Below are 16,960 nucleotides of genomic sequence, written 5' to 3' on the forward strand. Positions count from 1 at the left end.
ATGTAGTGTTGAGTGCTGCTGTAACTTTAAAGGGGATACCTTGCGCCTGATTGCAGTAATTTCCCACCTTGCTATGGAGTAGGGCTCAGGTGCCCTATGAGGAAGCAGCAGATATACATACTCATCAGTAGTTATTTGTGGACCATTGTTGGCGTATAATATTGTTTTCTATCTTCATGTGACGTGACTAGCTATAACAAGCAAACCTCTGGAGCTGATGAGGACCTGTATGACACCAGGCAGGAAAGAGGAACTGCACAGGTTGTGTGTGACAGGTGCACGGTGCTAAAATGAGCACTATAAATAGCAAAGCAACAAGGGGTATATTTAGTTGTCTGCATTAAAATAGTTTATATCGGCTTGAGTTAACGCACCTGTCATGCAGTAACTTCACTTAGCGCGGCTATGTGCACTTCCGCTTACTGACCAATTCAATTGAAAACTTTGTTTTTGGCCACTCATATACTTCTATACGGTTAGTTTTCACTTTTTAGGTGTACAGACTGATTTTTCCCATTGTTCCCCACAATTAATGCTGCTAACATCATAGAAAATTACCGTACAACCATGTATATCTCTAAAACCTGAACTGTTGGGGAGCCATGAGGACCGCGTTTGGGAACCTCTGCCCTATGGAAAAACTCACTCCTCATTTTCAATGATTGTCCCTCCTGATTCCTTTTAGATTTCAGCATAGCCGCGTAAACCCCTAAACATTCTATGGCAGTGTTCCATCTGGAATTGGAATACTTCCGCATAATGGCTACCTATATATCTGTCTGTTATTACCCAGTTTTGTTCTATTAATGTTTACAATTGTAAAGCGCAACGGAATATGCTGCGCTATATAAGAAACTGTTAATAAATAAATAATAAATGATACTTGAGTTTGAATGGGTGGGACGTTTGCAGGCCCTGCTTCATGCTGTCTCCAACCTTCTTTGAACTTTATGAAATACCTTTTAACCAACCCAGTACAACGTCTTTTCTCCCGCTCTTTGGCCATTCCTAACCCCTCCCATTACTTCCCTATCGGTATCCCCCCTCCTCTTTCTCTACCCAGTGCTAAACAGCAACAATGAACATTATCACGTCCCTTATAAACAGGCTGTTTGGTCTACCTGCAGCCCTAAATTGCCCTGACCTCCTTCAACCCCCTTCTGTGGGTGCAAATTTAAAGGAGCTATTTTTTACTTGTTTTCTATTGCAAATACAATTTAAAATATGGCTACGAACATACTTTTGAGGCAGATTTTGTTATTTATTTACAATCTCTAGTATGTTGTCTCACACAGAGAGATAAATCCAACTCTTCACTGTAAAGTAGCATTTCACATGTAGATACACCTGCAGTCCCACACAGAATATAGGCATGCCCGCAGTCGCTCACAGAATATAGGCATGCCCGCAGTCGCACACAGAATATAGGCATGCCCACATAGCATTTTTTATATGGCAGAAGCTGCTTGTACGCCCTGTTCACACCGTTTGGCGAATACAACACATTTGATGGTGAAAAGTCGCACGAAGAGAGGCTCAGCGCTACTGAGTCACAAGGTGTTCTCGCGTTATGTTTAACTTGTAGTGCACGGAGGTAAGATGTATTTGGATACATCTGTTGTTCACTGCTTGTATTGACTGTGCAATCGTTTACTCCTGTGTTGACTGGTCCTGCTCATTTTAAACCTGTAGGGACTGCATCGGCGGGTCGCAGTGTCCCGCGGGTGGTCAAAACGTGGTGCAGCGGTGACCGCCGGTGAATGGATGCCAGGCGCATGCACCCGGCATCCATTCACAGTGACCGCAGCGCTTGGAGGCTGCCCGGCATGTCCGTAAGTGCCGGGCACGCCCCCAGGAGTAATGAAAAGAGGACGCGTCATAAAGATGCCCCCTTTTCTTTGGCCACGCCCCCTTTTCGGCCACGCGCAGAAGTGCCCTATCTCTAGGTCCGGCGCCCTGCCTGCTGAAAACTAGGTTTATTTTCTATAACCACTTGATTTAAAGCGCCAATTAGTTTAATGGCAAAACCTAACTGGTTTTGCCTTTAAACTAATTGGTGCTTTAAATCTGGTGACTATTTCACTGGAATTGGGCCGGCTCACGCAAATCGCAGGCTATTACATTTGGCCCTACGTATTGTCAATGCCCTCTGTGTTTGACACATTTTCTTCTTAAATAATTGATGCCCTCTTAAGAACGCCCATAATCTTTTAATGACAGAATCATGTAATTATTCTTAGTTTATAATCGGACCTGCCTACAGAACTGTCTGCTCTTTAGCTACAGTTTGTTTTAAGATTAATGAGAAACGGCACAGAAATCTGTGTCCACATCTTCTCTTATAAACTAGGTGAAAGCCTGCTCGTGGTTATTTTTACTGAAGAGTTGCATACAAGTAGCCTTTGCACCATTTTGTGTTTGCTTAGGCTTTAACTGCAGAAATGTTTTATCCTTTCCACTTTTTTTTTTTTTGTTTCTTTCATTTCCTTTGCTGACCATCCCTCCTTAACGCTAGTGGCGTTCTACGTGAAGGAGCAGATTGATTTACCTCATATTCTAGTAGTTTTGAAAGAAAAGTCCCAGGAGGTGGTTACAAAGCAGTTCTGTTCATTTCTTGAAGACACTGTAATGTTTAGCTTCTTTCGGCCACTCAGTGCTTGTCAGCTGCCTGAAGATGCCTTATGGGCTGTCTGAGGGTGTCCGGCACCGCCTATGAGTTAAAGATCACATAGGCAAACAACTGGGAAGGTACAAGTGTACTTTTCTTTTATTTCATTAATAGATATTTTCTTAGTTACAGCACACACAGGAAATGTTTAATGTTAAGCAAAGGCATTATCTTTCCTGGACCATTCAAGCCAGAGTAGAGACTCCTAGTAAGTCTTTCTAAATTTACAAGATAGAACAGGGATCTGGTGGTTGAGCTTCCTCTTTTAAGTCCTTGTCTAGTTCCCACCATGACATCCGTAGAGCTGTACCTAGATGACACCCTCTGGAGGGCAGCTACTAAAGTTTGTCCAAGTTTCCAAATATCAGGAGGCACCCTGCGGAGGAAGGCTCAAGAAAGTCTGGCTGAATTACTACCAATGGTGGCAACCATTGGTAGTAATCTCTATTACTGTGCTACCCATTTAAGTCTGACATTAGCTAGTTCCGTTCTTCCAAGTTACCTAGATGGGTTGCAGTGGAAGCTAACTTGTGTGGTATCCCCTTTGTGTCTTCCATTGTAGGAACGTCTGCCCCGTATAGACCTGTATCTCCACGATCACACCCAGTTATTGCCTTTATGTGCTCTGTTTGGGATGTCTGCAAATCTTGTACAATCCAGCTTTTCTCGCTTTTCTCCATGGATAGAGGGAGGTGTTAGGGTGGTATCTGATCTCCTTGATTCGGGTAGATACACCTCTCTATGTTCCTTGCAGGGTAAGTTCGACGTACCTAGGTAGCTTTGCAATTGCACAGCGATCACGCATGCAGAGTGAGTAACGGGACGTCAGTGTTTGGGAGTGGTGATGGGGGAGTGATCGGAGAAACGCTGGCGTGCTTGACAGATTGAATGCCGTTAGATTGGCGTGCATAAATTAGCCACTGCGACGGCATATGCAGCTTGAGTACTCTCTGCGTGCGAGTAGACTTCCAATTTCTGAGACAGGTCAGACCTGCTTTAATTCTGCGTGAGGGGCCGATTTTACACTCAATGTTACCGATATATACGCAGGACTGCAAGGACTTACGGATGTGAGAAAGCAGTAGTGGGCGTCTTTGAGCAGTTGCAAACATTAGCGTATGTGTGCGTAATCGCAGCTGCGATCGCAATAGCGATCCATAATGAATTGGATCCTGAGGACTCAATACAATTCAATGTGAATTGAATAGCGCCGGGAAGGAGCTCTTTGAGCTATTAAATTCAGCGTGCTGTTATGTCGGAGAATGCCCATTTTCTCGCGCCTTAAACATGGTGTTTAGTTGAGAGATCTGGCATTCTCCGACTTAAGTGCCTGCCGCGATGCTGTTTCCTCCGCGCTAAGGGCAGAAGACAGCATTGCGCCTGGAGTTTTATTGGATTTCTGCTCGCATCCCAGGAGGTGTGCGAGAAGAGATCCTTCAGTCGGGCTTAACAGTGCGCTGAATTGAATAGCTTCAGGAGCTCTTTCCCAGTGCTATTCAATTCGCATTGAATTGAATGAGCCCCATATCTTCTAATGTTATTTATGGTTTTCTCAATTATATGTTGCCTCTCTGCAGGCTATACCTTTGTTGTATGTTTTAAATTGTTGGATATAGTCCTCCATATCCAGACTATTAGATGTGATTTATTAAGTGTATATTTTAATACCAGATCTTATGTAAAGGCATATCTCGCCTTTTTTTTATTATCTATACACATATTAAATATATTGTACTACACCAAGTGGATTACTTTCTTTCTATTTCTCCTTATTACTTTTCCTTATTACATTTTTTCCCCATTGTTATTTCCCTCTAACTTGCTTATTTTTCTATAATGATTGTACCAGTAATACATTCCATTTTTGCTTAATCATCACCAGTAGAGGAAGCTGGTTAGTTTTTTACAGGCTGCAACTTGTATTATTATACCTACTTACCTCCCTCAGAATTGATAACAAGCGCAGATAGTACTATTCACAGACATAAAGTATAATCCATTTAATTTTCCATCCCATATTCAACCCATGACTGTCTTTTAGGCCAAAAGTGTCTCTTTAGCTGACCAGTACTTCTGTTCCACAATGGCAGACCGTCTTTGACTAGGAGCCAGTGCAACTTCTTTGGGTGCCTTCATGAGCCCAGGTGACCATAGGTCTTTTAGAGAATGTGATTGACAATGTACGGTACCTACAGAATACAGCTAGCAGCATAAAGACCACAATTTAAATTCAGCAGAGCCAGTGCAGTTAATGTTAATTATCTCAACGTTATATGCAGCACTGGGCGCAAGGGCATGCCAGACTGGTTTAACTCTGGTAGGCCCGGAACAGCACCATCTGAGTAATAGAGAAACTGGTTTAATTGTTGCTGATCATTATCAAGACTAAAGACTGTTTTACACTTAATTTGCGTTATATTGCTGAGAACTTGGTTGTGTAATGTGTTCCAAATAAGTGATTTATTTTTCATTGTGTAGTGTGCAACGTCTATCTAGGTTGCTATCTTAAGTATACTACCATAAAATCTGTACCATAAGATCTGAGAGATCTGCTCTCTTTAATAGGTGCTTTATTTTATAAGGCTGCTATTTAAAGCTAATAAGATAACTTGCCTCATTGTTGTTAATAACTACTACAGAGAATTGTGTTACATAAAACCCAGTGGATTATAACCAGAGATGACAGAAGCCGTCGCTCGTGATCGTAGAAGAGAGTCCGCCTAGTCTAGGTTATATGATCTAATGACAAACTGTACGTGTAGCATGGTGAGTCACGGACGAGCAGACACAGAGCTGGCATGACGGAGATCTAAGACATTCAATCGGCGGTAAACCTGATTAGTTAGATTACAGCTTGCTTTGAAATGTATTAAAGCTAGAAGGAAGCAAACATAAAGAAAGAGGGATTATTAGGTGAGTGTAGTGTAACAATGAAGCAAGGGTTTAAGTCAATTCCATACTATTTGTCTGATAATTATCATTTAATTTTCTGAAAGTAGTTAAATAAGTTAAATCCTTATCAATGCTCTGAAATTCCTGCTATTATCTCTGCAAAAATGTGTGTGTTTGGGCATTTTGTATAACCAGACAGAGCTTTACTCTTACAAACCGGCATTCCTTTCTTTTCAAGCAAAATGATTACCCAAAAATGTAAACACATATCTTAAAATTCCATAGATACATGTCTAAATAAAAGATTAGTATTTTATGCTGACTAAAGGTATTGGAGATGATTTAGAGCTGGGAGCAAAGCAATAAAAAAAAGAGAAAAAAATATATATATTCACACCTGTGTGTATATGTGTGTGTGTGTGTATATATATATATATATATATATATATATATATATATATTATAAAATTTTGATTCTTTTTTTTTTTATTTTAAAGTGCAAGCAACTTCGCACCTGGGCAAGACTATGTTGCACTGCAGGTTGGGCAGATATAAAATGTGCAGAGATATTTAGATTGAAGAGGGTGGTGTCCAAACTCAATCTAAATTGCTGTGTAAACCTAAAGCTGCCCAGCATTTGTAGGCTACACGTAAAAGCTGCCAGTATTTACCCTGCATGCAAAAAAATAAATGTATTTGCACCCATTGCTTTGCTGCTTGGCTTGTCAGTCTAAAACTGGGCACACACCTAAAGGATATCTTTAGAATGTAAGCTCTCACGAGCAGGGACCTCTGCCCCCATGTGCTTCTCTTTACATTTTCTTCTACTCCTTACTCCCCATAAGGGCACCTAACACATGACTGCCAACTCCCGGATGCTTATTGTGTGTGCTTTAATCGCTATTGCAGCAATGTATATAAATCCTGTCCTTGTCTTGCACTGTAATGTACTGTAAGTTACTTGTTTCTTGTTCACTTTTTAGTTCTATGTACTATGTAAGGCGCTGCTGAACACTTGTGGCGCCATATAAATAAAGGATAATGATAATAATAATATCACATCGCTTACACACTGCATGATCTGCCAACGCGATATATTGTTAAATGCCTAATGTAACTACACCGTGGATCGCAAGATCCATCGTGGTTGCAATGGATTATTATGGATGTTGCAATCCATTGTGTATCGCAAGATCGGCCGATATATTGTGCCTACCATTATTTTCAGTATATAGCATATAGTGTATATTTAGTTCAGGAAACAACTCTTTTGCCTTCTCCTATAAGTCGCAATGTGAGGTCTTCTATGGCTGCTCTATTGTAGTGTGCCCAACATGATGCTGCAATTGTACAGCATCACCTGACTTTGTGGTTGTGTTTATAGGAGTGGTAGACCATTTGGGCACCGCTGCTTTAGATTAACAGTTTTTCTGCTTCTGTTTTCGACTGGGACATGGAATCATGACACTTCTTACTGCTTTGTCCAACACCTATATTATTATTAGTAATTTATATAGCGCGCACAGTGCTTTGCGCATATCATTTGGACATTAACATCAGTCCTTGTCCCAGGGAAGCTTACAATCCATATTCCCTATCGAATGCTCACACACATACACACTGGGCAGTGGTTCCCAAACTGTGCGCCGTGGCACCCTGGGGTGCCTCGGGACACTTGCAGGGGTGCCTCAGGTTGGTGGTCCAGCACCAAATCAAATTATTTATGGTCAATGTAATGTAAATATGTGGACAAACAGAAGCACAAACCTGTCCACCACCACATAACTGGACCTAAGGGTGGCACAATTTACTTGACTTTACTACATTTTTTAAAGATTTTTTCAATAACAAACAAACTTAGGGGTGCTGTGAAAACAATGCTGATACTCTTTTCAAAAAAGTTTGGGAACCACTGCACTAGGGTTGATTTTTGTTGGGAGCCAATTAACCTAGCAGTATATTTTTGGGATGTCGGAGGAAACTTACGCAAGCACAGGGAGAATATACAAACTCCACACAGTTAGGGCCATAGTGGGAATCAAACCCACAACCTTAGTGTTGTGAGGCAGTAACCATTACACCGTCTGTGCTGTCCATATTGTATCTTGTATACTATTAAACTGTGATTGTTAATGTAGCATTTCACAGGTGTTGATTAGAACAACACGGTTCATGTTTCTTGTCTCTATGGCCAGGAATAGACTGATATCCTGAGTGAGAAATCCACAGCACCTAAACCTCAACTAGCTTTCTGCAGCCACCAGCGGGTCTACACCCTGTCTTATTACACATTATTTTGTCAGCTAGTCTTTGATTTTCGAATTGATTGAACTCCAAGAGTAAAATGTCGGCATGAAAATAAGGTATGCAATCGGGAAGCCGACTGCCTAAATACCGGCAGCCGGCTTCCCGACTGTCATATCCCGGCAAGGGTGAAATGCCGTAGACGCCCGGCATTTCCCCGACGCCCGGCATCCAGATCGTAGTGATGCCGGGCACCGCAAGCGGACAGCCGCGGTGGGGGGAGGGTTAGGTTTAGGGCTCCCGGGGGGGACAGGGTTAGGCACTTCCCCCGGGAGGGTTAGGGTTAGGCTAGGGGGAGGGGGGGTTAGGGTTAGACACCCCGGGGGGGACTTAGGGTTAGGCACCCCCCCGGGGGACTTGGGTTTAGGCAGCGGGGAAGGGGGTGGTTAGGGTTAGGCACTTAGAGGGGGGATTAGGGTTAGGCACTTGGGGGGGTGGTTAGGGTTATGCACCCCTAAGGAGGGTTAGGGTTAGGGGGGTTAGGTTAGGTTAGACAATACTTACCTATCCACGATCGGGATTTCCAGCGCTGTCCGGCTTCCGCTGCCGGGATCTCTGCTGATGTCGGGCTGCCGCTGCCGGGAATCGAACCGGCCGGCGGTATTTCATACCAATTCCATGAAATAATGGTACGTTGATGGGCTTAATACATTGTGCATTGTTTATGGTGCAGTGTTTAGTATTAGCCTTGCCCCCACCTAACCAGCTTCATTTATTGCTGAATTTGCTGGGTCAAGATGTCCGTAAAATGTGGTTATCCACTAAGCCAAAGATAACAGCTGCAGGTTTTACTGTTCATTTGTTTGGTTGGAAAAAGTGAAGGGCGGCAAGTTAAGTCACTTGTAGCATTTTGTTCCAGGCTTCTATTTGGAGGAAAAAGTTGAGACAATTGGATATGTTTAGTCATTGTATGAGCGTATTCTCTCTCATGATTTGCAGCCTTGGACTTGCAGGAAATGTGTGCATTTTTTTTGTTTTAGATTGATACTGTGGTTTTCGTTTCTAATTATAATTTGTGGGGAATTCCCGTAAATTATATAGTCTAGTGATCTACCGTTATGAAACCCTCATTTTGTTCTCAGTACACCCATTTTGCTACTGACATTTACCCTCTTACGTAAAAAACCTTAATCTTACTACTTTAACCAACTATGGCCCCTATTTAACAACGAAGGAGAACCCTTTTAGCGCTCGCTAAAGGGGTTATGCCACCCTTTCTGGATTTAATAAACTGTGGGAATCTAAGATTACCGCTGCTTGTCAAGCATCGCTCTTCCCATCTTTTAGATGGCGAGAGCAATGCGCTCCCCATTGCCGGCAATGGAGACCCGGTGGTGCCTTTCCGGCTTAGGTGAAGCCTTCCAATCACTGCCGGGTCCCCATGTCATGCACATGAGCAGACGGATCGTTGTGCATGCGCATTACACAGAGCCCTGTCGCTGGCAGCTTTAAGCTGCCAGCAGCCCAGCGGAGTACCTCGCCGAGGACAAAGACTTTGCGGGACTTCGCCGGAAGGGTAAGTATTGGTAAATACCAGTGAATTTTTTGTTTGCATCTCTGATAATAAACAATAAATTCCGCCAGTATTTGCCTTCGTTGTTAAATGGGGGCCTATGTATTTTTAATATTGTTTGTCTACTTAACAAAAAAAATACTGGCTGTGTCATCGTGGTGAATTTTTGCTTAAGTATAAAACTTAAATTTTGTAGTATAGAGACTTAGGGCCTGATTCAGAGCCGGACGCTATTTGCGGACGGTCGTTCTGAAAAAGGGGCCGGATATTTAAATTAAGCCCTCGCTCTTTGCGGTCTGTTGACGCCTCTATGTCTAAGCGAGCCAACGAAACATGCGCTCACTATTTTGAAAAAAACGCCCCCTGGCCGCTCGCATCATACGTCATCTCCGCTATTTATTAGATTAATCGAGTACATCGAACAGCGTATGAACTGCTCGCTATTCTTGTGGTAGCATTTTCTTACCGCAATCATGCGAGCAGTTCAGGCTAAAAGACAGCCAAGTGACGTGGTCAATGACGCTGCTTTGTTAATTATGCACACCCTTAAAACGCCCGTTTTGACCGTTTGGCACGCCTGCGTTCGGATCTCCACTACCCGTTTTCAAGCACCTTCCCCTGTTACCACCCACAAACACCTCATCCTGTCACTCAAATTAGCAGGCATTCGCTATTTTGCGAGCACACGATTTCCGACCGCTCTGACTCTTTCGCGCATGCGTATTACAACCCATACGCATGCGCAGATGTGCGAACATCGCTCGGAGCGAACGAGCAGACGCTTACGAGCGGCTCTGAATCAGGCCCTGAGTGTTAGTTGAAATTCATTATTTGATGTGTGTTTTTTTTGCATTGAAATACTTAGGGGGGATATCATTCAGAGCAGTGTTGGAACTGCACATCACAGCTTTATTCTGTAGCCAAAGAGCATGGTATGTTAGGTGCTCAGTTCTCATATCGACATGCGTCATGTTGATATGCTTAACATATTGACACCAACCATGTCGACATTAATCTTGTCTACACGGATGCCAACATGATAGAATGTCGACCTGGTGACCCAGCAGTCACTTACCTGGTCCTGGTGGCAGCGTTGTCCCCAGCTTAGTCTGCCTGGTCCCGGCGGTTATGTGACTTGGCGCAGACGTGTGACTGAGCGGCTCTTCGGTGGGTATTTTCTCCCTAACCTGAGGACATTCTGAGGATGTCAACAGGGTGCCTGTCAACGTGATGAACCTTGTCAACATTCTATGAATGTCGACATGGTAGCTATGGACCATGTGACCAGATACAATAGCCAAACATAATTTACCTGCACACCTCCATGGCGGTGCGAGGGAAAACTAGCTGTTACTGGCCGCAAAGTGCCTTTCCTTAATGCTCTGAAGGAACTTTGCGAGTTTTCCACTGAATTGAATTCTCCCTCATGGGGGTCGATTCAATGGCACGTTACATAGTCACCTCCAAGAGTAAATGCAGCTATATGCCTTGTTTACGGCATAGGGCTATGTACAAAACTCCATGAGATTGGGGGGGTGAGCTGTGAGGCTGTTGACAGTGTTTCCACACCATTACTACAGCAACTCACGCCCCTCACATCTATTTGAATTGTCCCCTTAGAATCTTTGGAGTTAATGTATCAAGCAGTGAAAAGATGGAGAAGTTGCATATAGCAACCAATCAGCATTTACCTATCATTTTTGTAGAATGTACTTGATAATTGGTTGCTATGGGCATCTTCTCCACTGGTCCACTTGTTCACTCTCTTCACTGCTTGTGCTGGTTTAATTTTATCCACAAGTTACTTTAGGTGTATTTAAAGTGCTACCTCTAGATGTGTCCTAATCTTTTTGTATGAGACGTCTGGCACAATTAGACCCTCCGCCATGGGCAGCGATTCCCATGCCTGAGTACAATTTCCAGAGTTTTGTGTCTTAGTTTGCTAATAGTGTACTAACTACTTTACTTAATGATGCGTGGTGCAAGTCACTCATATAGGTTCTCTGCTTCTTGCCTTTTTACCAAGATTTACGTACTACTTCCTGAATTTTGTGTCTTAATTCGCTAATTGTGTACTAAGGCCCTCATTCAGACCCGCTCGCAAGCAGGTCGATGGTGGGGCACTGCGCTAGCGCGAGCCCCGGAGCGAGTGAAAAATTTACTCGCTCCGGGGCTCGCTACAAGCGGGGCGGCTGTCGACAGCTCGCCCCATTTTGTAGGCGTGGAGGGGGGGTGGCTGGTCAAACGGAGGCGTTCCTGAAGGAACACCTGCTGTTTGTGGGCAGCCCTACTGACATCACTCGTGATGTCAGTAGTGAGCTTCTTGCTCTATTTGAGCAGGAGGCTCACTGGGGCTTGCGGCAGACGAGACCCTACCACAAGGGACTCGTCGCAAGCCCGATGGTCGCGACCATCACCTGGCCGATCTCAAAAGCTGTGGGTGGTCACCCACATCTTAGAGAACGGCCAGGAGGCCAGTTTACTAAAAAAAAAAAAAAAAAAAAAAAAAAAAGCGGCCACCCTGATTTAGAGCGAGCGCCTAAGTACTTAGGGTTAGTATTTTTGTTTTGTAAAGAATTGGTATAAAGTAGCATATTTAAAACATATTTTAAGTAAAAGTTGCTAAGTACGTGGCACACCAAATGGGGCTATTTGACGCAATTGAGGATCGCTGTGGACATACCTGTATGGGATACGTACAGATTGGGCTTCACTGTCCAGTCCCAGACTGGCTTAATCTACTTTTCACAGCTCTAGTATAGTGAGGGCTGGGGGAAGTTTACATGGGAGAGAGCAAAGCATGCTGGGTAAAATGCACTCTTCTGCAGGAACAAGACACTGTATGTCAGTAGTTTTCATCTCCAGTCCTTAAGTACCCCCTACAGCTTATATTTTGCAGGATTTCTTTCTGTGGAAACAGGTTGGATGATTACTGGCCAAAAAAAATAGATTAACTCATCTGTGCATCATGAAAAAATCCAGAAAATTTGATCTTTTGGGAGTACTTGAGGGCTGGAGTTGAGGAGAACTGATAAATAGTAAAGTCTGCTTTAATAGGCTACATTCACAAAATGGCTGCCTTCCTTATTATACAAACTGTTTTAAAATGTATGCTCAGTTGATATGTTTAGAAGAAAACTACTTGTTCTTTTCTTTGCTGCAAAGTCTAAACAATACAGACGATTCTGCTCACTCACTCTCAAATAAATGTGTATTACAATGCTTTGTCTGAGCAAAACAACAGCATGGAAATGGTCTGGCATTTAGTGTCTAGCACAGTACCATTCTTTTACGGATTCTTGCAATCATTGTGCATATGAGGATATTTTAGAGATGCAATGTTTAGAATGGTTAATATGGGCAGAGTTTTAGTGTGCGAGTTTAGTTAGGACGCAGTAATGTGCATGCAGATAGTTTGTATACAATGGTGCATATGAATTATATACAGTGTTGGGTTATTTACTAAGCTCAAAATGGCTGCTTTGCAAGTATACTTAGTTTTCGGCCAGGGTGTGTATGCGTTTGTGAGGAATAAACTGCACATTTGTGTAAAACCATCAGTTTGCACAGACAGACGGGAAGAGTTGATCTAACTGTAGGCGTTGCCCAAGAGAAATTGTGTAAGCCCACCAGTTTCCCTCTGTTTGCAGACCAGTGCAGAAGTTCTATATAATTTTATGAAGTCAGATTACTAAACTGAGTTTTACAGTAGTGCACATTTCAGGAGTGTGTCCTGCCATACGGACTTATATGTTGTTCCATCACAGAGCTGGTGGAGGTCAGGTCTCGTGCAATTCCTTTGATGGAATCCATTTTGCAGCAACATGGTGCACTTTGGGGGCGATTAATTAATGGGTGCCCAGTTTAGTAATTCAATTGTTTTGGGCGCCCTTTAATTATCCTGCTTGACGTGCCCAATTCAGTGGCGGATCTACATTTTTGGGCCCCTGAAGCTTAAATTGGCGGAGATATAGAAACCCCAGTGCGTAAGACACTGTAGATAGATAGATGTAGAAATAAAGAGAGACTGGAAATAGATATATTATTATTATTTATTACCAGTTATTTATATAGCGCACACATTCCGTAGCGCTTTACAGAGAATATTTGTCCATTCACATCAGTCCCTGTCCCAGTGGAGCTTACAATCTAAATTCACTACCACATGCTCACACATACACACTAAGGTTAATTGGGTCCCAACAAAATTAACCTATCAGTATATTTTTGGTGTGTGGGAGGAAACCGGAGCACCCGGAGGAAACTCAAGCAAGCACAGGGAGAATATACAAACTCCACTCAGTTAGGTAGTGAGAATCAAACCCACGACCCCAGTGCTGTAAGGCAGTAATGCTAACCATTACGCCGTCTGCGCTGCCCTTGTATAATTGGAAACCCACCAGAGAGTGAGACACTGTAGATATGAAAAATAAAGTTAGATATAGAAACCCCCCAGATAGTGAGACACTGTAGATATATAGATGTAGAAACCCCATAGAGAGAGAGAGAGAGACTATAGATATGAGATAGATATAGAAACCCACCAGAGTGTGACACACTGTAGATAGATGTAGAAAACCCCCAGAGAGTGGGAGGCTGAAGATAGATGTAGAGAGAGACTGTAGATGGACCAAATGCAAAACCAAAACTTACTAACGTCCTCTGTAGGATCACAGCTATTGATCCTCCTGAGTCAGGTCTCTCCCCCACGATGTCTGCTCCTGCCTCTGAGCTGCACATCATCCCTTATGCTGCCCATCCATTACATGATGCGGGGAAGACGGCACAATTACGATGCCATCGTCTCCGGCGGGGTGAAGTGCATACACTGAACGTTCAGTGTATGCAGATCAATCATCCCCGAACATGGCAACCTGACTGCGGTCGTCAGGTTGACAGTCATGTTCGAGCGACACTTTTCTACTCTATACATGCAGCTGTAGCTGCTCTTATCTTTTCACTTCACCTTTCTCATTAGAGCGATGCCCTTGGGTGGCTCAGCTGAGCTGGTTTGGAGATCTCCTGCTCCCTGGATTTGAATCTGAATCTGGCGCCGGGCATGAGTAATCCGAGCTTGTGGTCCGGCAGCCAATCAGGAGCCGCCACTTCTGATTGGCTGCCAGTACGCGAGCTCTGATTGCCTCGCGACCGGATGCGCTCTCTTTCCATGACTGCTTGCCAGTGCGCCAGCTGTAATCCGATGGCGGGCCGGCACCAAATCAACATTGCTCACACCCGGGTTCCCCTCTGGACTGGACCGGCCCACCTTGTGTGCGTACCTGGGTGTAGGGGGAGCAACTGGCCACATAGGCAGCTCGGGCACCATTGAAGCCGCACCCCTTGCACCCACGGTAGTTACGACACTGTTTGCAAGCATGTTATCAAACAGTGAGGTCCTTTTCGGGATCAATGGAATGGTGTTATAGGCGAGGATTTGGTAAACAAATAAGGGCTGCATGTCTACTTCAGGGTCCAGGATGTGATTACAGGGCCACACTTGTCCTTTCTCCTTTTCATATCTGTAACAGCTGACTTCTAATGAGACCAGCTACACTGGTTATTACTGTGATTATTTGGGTGCTACACAGACTATTCTGATGTGCCCTGCGCCACGGAGACATGGGTAGAAGGTGATTATGTTGTTGTTGGTGAGGTCAGCCTATGAATATCTGCAGGGTTTGCCAGAGAAGGAGTGCACAGCTCTTTCCTGAACATTAATTTTCTGACATCCTGCTGCGACTTGTGTCTAGGAAGATAGATCTTCCCCCCCACCCCCCCCCCCTCATTTTCTCATCACATTGTTTTGCTTTATCGCCTTTTAAACATAAAAATTTGTAGTGTTGTAAAATCTGAATCTCTCCCCTAGAAGTGATGATCGTGCGAGGCTTGAAAGAGGAATCTCAAACTGATCAGCTTTCCTCCAGGGAGAGGTTACACGGGCATTGTGATGTAGTTCTGAAAATAAGGACGTAATTGTGGTCTTTCAGAGCCTTGTACTGTTTATCCGTGGGTTCATCTCTGCTTGCAAATATGCCACAATTGCGGGGTGAACTGTAACGTCTGTATTGGTTCTCAGCTACTTAAGCCCTGCTTTTAAATGAGCCATATTATTTCTTCACAGGCTGTAATTGTGTTCCTGAAAAATAAAGCACAGTGACTTTCCTATAAGAAAATGCAGTAATGTGTTTACACAATTTATCTAGAGTGCGCCTGTCTCGCTTGAGATTTCTTTCGTTCTCATCTCTCATGGAAGCTGAAAAAGGTCAATTTGGCCACATTATCTGATAAATTTGCCATGCGTTCCATGTACATTTTTTTAGTTTTAGTTGTGCACAAGTTTCTGTATTCTCTCTTGATACAAACTTTGAGTCGGTCTTGCCTGCTGCCTGTTTATCTGCTTTCTGTACCTAACCACACCTATAATGATAATGACACCTATATCTTTTGCCACTAGGCTATGAGCCTCCAGGTATTGTATTGCGAGAGGATTATCACACAGTGGTCAATATTCTTCTACTCCTATTAACTTATTTTGAGGGATATATCTATCCAAAGAGGAGTGATGCATTAAATGTATCATATAAAATAATGGCAAAATTGGCTTATTATGTTCAGAACTCCATATACAAGCAAGGCAACATTTATCATAACAGATACATATTTTATGCATATAAAGGGACCTACATAAACGTACAGAAGTGTTAGGCCCTGAGCGGTAATCTTGCTTTGCAACACCATAAAACATTTGTGTTAATTAACCAAGACTTTAAAGGTTTGCATCGGAAAATATGTAGCACCAGGCAGCAAAAAAAGATACATTAATGCAGGTCCATAGTATTGTGATCTCATTTTAGCCTTGTATTGCAATATCCAAATGTTCTCCTTTTTAGATGGTTATGCTCCTAACTCTAAATTCAGATTTCAGCTACACACGGAGAAATCCATTACTTACCTGGCTTTTCTGTGCTATCACTGTATCTGCAGGTGACTTGCTCTCCTGGGCAGACTCAGCTGACGGAGCAGGAAACTTGCATATTTAAACTTTAGGCAGGTGAAGTCTGCACAGATGATCTAAGGAGTCCTGTACTATTTACTTGTCATGAAGGATGATTCCGTAATGCTACTATAAGGCTCTCTTTTTTTTTATGGCTCAGGACGGCCGCTTGTATACATAGTATCGCTTCCTGCCCATAGCAGTCAGCTTAATACTTCCTCCTATAACTGAAGCTACTTACTAATTTTATCATCTATATGCTGCGATTCAAATGTTAAGACGTCCCCTGCTGGGCGTCTATACTAATAGGTGCCCGACAGAGCAATTCAATTGTTTCTCTGTACGGGCACTCATTAGTTGTTGTCGTGGCCACAAGCAATGGGTTTAGCCGAGCACAGTGGCTTAACCCATCTAAAGAAGTGGCTACGGTGCGAAACAGCTGTTTGGGCGCCCAAACCACTATCAGGGCGTCCCCCCAAAAAACGGTCTTTGGACACATTTCTTCTCGTACCTCAGGAGGCTGCGAGAAGGAATGTGTCCACCCGCAGCTTCAGGCGTCCGAATGGAGCAACAATTGAATTGCTCCGTC

At 43.5% G+C, this 16,960-nt stretch overlaps 1 protein-coding gene across 2 annotated transcripts in view; it reads left to right on the forward strand.

Annotated features, from left to right (window-relative positions):
• Nucleotides 1–16,960, forward strand: part of RABGAP1L (RAB GTPase activating protein 1 like) — a 427,010-nt gene that overhangs the window by 10,685 nt on the left and 399,365 nt on the right. The window contains exon 1 of one of the 2 annotated variants that reach the window (XM_088479337.1): nt 5,477–5,496. The exons of the other annotated variant lie outside the window; for it this stretch is intronic. The gene's annotated coding sequence lies outside the window, so the exon portion shown is untranslated. Of the gene's footprint in view, nt 1–5,476; nt 5,497–16,960 lie in introns of those variants that run through there. 2 annotated transcript variants of the gene reach the window in all.

The sequence above is a fragment of the Taudactylus pleione genome, unplaced genomic scaffold (assembly GCF_031769625.1).
Source record: "Taudactylus pleione unplaced genomic scaffold, aTauple2 ptg000230l, whole genome shotgun sequence".
In the NCBI taxonomy this organism is placed as follows: domain Eukaryota; kingdom Metazoa; phylum Chordata; class Amphibia; order Anura; family Myobatrachidae; genus Taudactylus; species Taudactylus pleione.